Below are 2,162 nucleotides of genomic sequence, written 5' to 3'. Positions count from 1 at the left end.
TTTCCTCACTCCACGTCCCATCCCCTACCCCAAGTATCTAGTTAGGACTAGAACAGGCTTTGTGTTCAGCCAGGAAATAATTCCAAATCCCAGTGAAATTATGATGAAAATCCACAGATATCTTCCTTGCCCTCTCCCTGTGTCTTCTGAGATCTCCTAGCCTGAGCTTTGATCAGTGGGAAAGGGCCAATCTAGGTTGGGAGGGGGAGAGGCCCACATTGGTGTTATCTCCTCATTATCTGCATTCACTAGAAATGCTGCCCTGCCAAGTGTGGCTTTGGAAGTTGCAACCCACCCAGAGAGAGAGAACATTGGCATCCATTAGGTGGCTTCTCCTTGTTTTAATGCCACATTCCAAGCCCCCCTGGTCCCCTATGCAAGGACAAATGTTAGGGTCTCCAGGATGTCTTAGATCTACCTCTTAGGGTCAGATAGTTCAGGCTGGGTCAGACCCTGCTATTACCTCCTGCTGTTACCAGTGTATATTTCATTTCTACATTTGTTATACTCTGGAAGGCATTGGTTATTCCTGATTTAAACAGATAGTTCTTTTGTGTGCATCTACATGTTTACATTTCAGATACTTTTTTGTTCCTTTCCACAGTGCTATATGCCTCCATCTGGTATCAGTTTATTTAAGTCTGGATAATTTATTTTAGTATTTTTTGTCCTGTGGGTGTGCTGACAATTATTTCAGCTTCTGTGTGTCTATAAGCATCTTTATTTCACTTTCATTTTATATGATATTCTTGCTGAGTATAAAATTATCATCTATTAGGTTTTTTTTTTCCTTTGGGTGTATTAAGATGTCATTCACTTGTCTTCTGCTTCTAATATTTCTTTTGAAAAGTTGTCTGTCAGCTTCCTTGCTTTCTTTCTTTTTTCAAAAGGTTTATTTATTTGAAAGAGAGCATAAGGGGTAGGGGCAGAGGGAGGGAGGGAGAGGTAGATAATCCTCAAGCAGATTCCCACTCAGTGAGTGGTCTGACTTGGGACTCAATCCCAGGACCCTGAAATCATGACCTGAGCCAAAATCAAGTTGGAGGCCTAACCCACTGAACCTCCCAGATACTCCAGCTTTATTTCTATTACTGCAGTGTAATAGGTCTTACTCTCTGGCTGCTTTTATGAAAATTTTTTCATTTTTGTTTTTAGCAGTTTCACTATAATGTCACTCATGTATGGTTTTCTTTATTTACCCTTTTTTGCTTGTTTTTTTTCTTTTACAGACATTTTATTGTTAGTATACAGAAATGCAACTGACTTATGTGTGTTGATTTTGTATTCTGCAACTTTACCAAATTCATTGATTAGTTCTAACAGTTTTAGGGTTTAGTATTTAGAATTTTATATATATACATATATATGATTATATCATCTGCAAATTCATGAATCTATTTCTTCCATTTGAATTTGGATGATTTTAAAAAATTTTTTATCTTACCTGGTTGCTCTAGCTAAGACTTCCAGTACTTTGCTGAGCAGAAGTGGTGAGAGCAGGCACCTTATCTTGTTCCTGATTTTTGAGGAAAAACTTTCAAGCTTTGGCCATTGTGTATGACATTAGCTATGACTTGTCATAGATGGCCTTCATTGTGTTGAGGAATGTTCTTTCTATACCCAATTTGTTGATGGTTTTATTGTAAAAGGATGTATTTTTATCAAATGCTTTTTTTGTATCTTGAAATGATCATATGATTTTTATCTTTCATTCAATTAATGTGGGGTATTTCATTCATTGATTTGCATATTTTAAACTATTCTTTCATCCCAAGGATAAATACCATTGATCATGATCCTTTTAATGTGTCATTGAATTCAATTTGCTAGGTTTTTTTTTTTCCAAAGAAGACAAATGGCCTGCAGATACATGGAAAGATGCTCAACTTTACTAATTGTCAGATAAATGCAGATCAAAACCACAATGAGATATCACCGCACATCTGGTGAAATGGTTATCATCAAAGAGACAAGAGATAATAAGTGTTGATAAGACTGTGGAGAAAAGACAACCCTTGTGCACTGTTGGTGAGAATGCAAATTGGTACAGTCACTGTGGAAAACAATATGGAGCTTCTTTAAAAAAATTAAAAGTATATCTACTATATGATCCAGGAATCCTACTTGTGGGTATATATCCAAAAGAATGAAAACAAGATTTT

This window comes from Nyctereutes procyonoides, unplaced genomic scaffold, assembly GCF_905146905.1.
Source record: "Nyctereutes procyonoides isolate TBG_1078 unplaced genomic scaffold, NYPRO_anot_genome, whole genome shotgun sequence".
Taxonomy (NCBI): Eukaryota; Metazoa; Chordata; class Mammalia; order Carnivora; family Canidae; genus Nyctereutes; species Nyctereutes procyonoides.
This window is presented reverse-complemented; position numbering follows the sequence as displayed.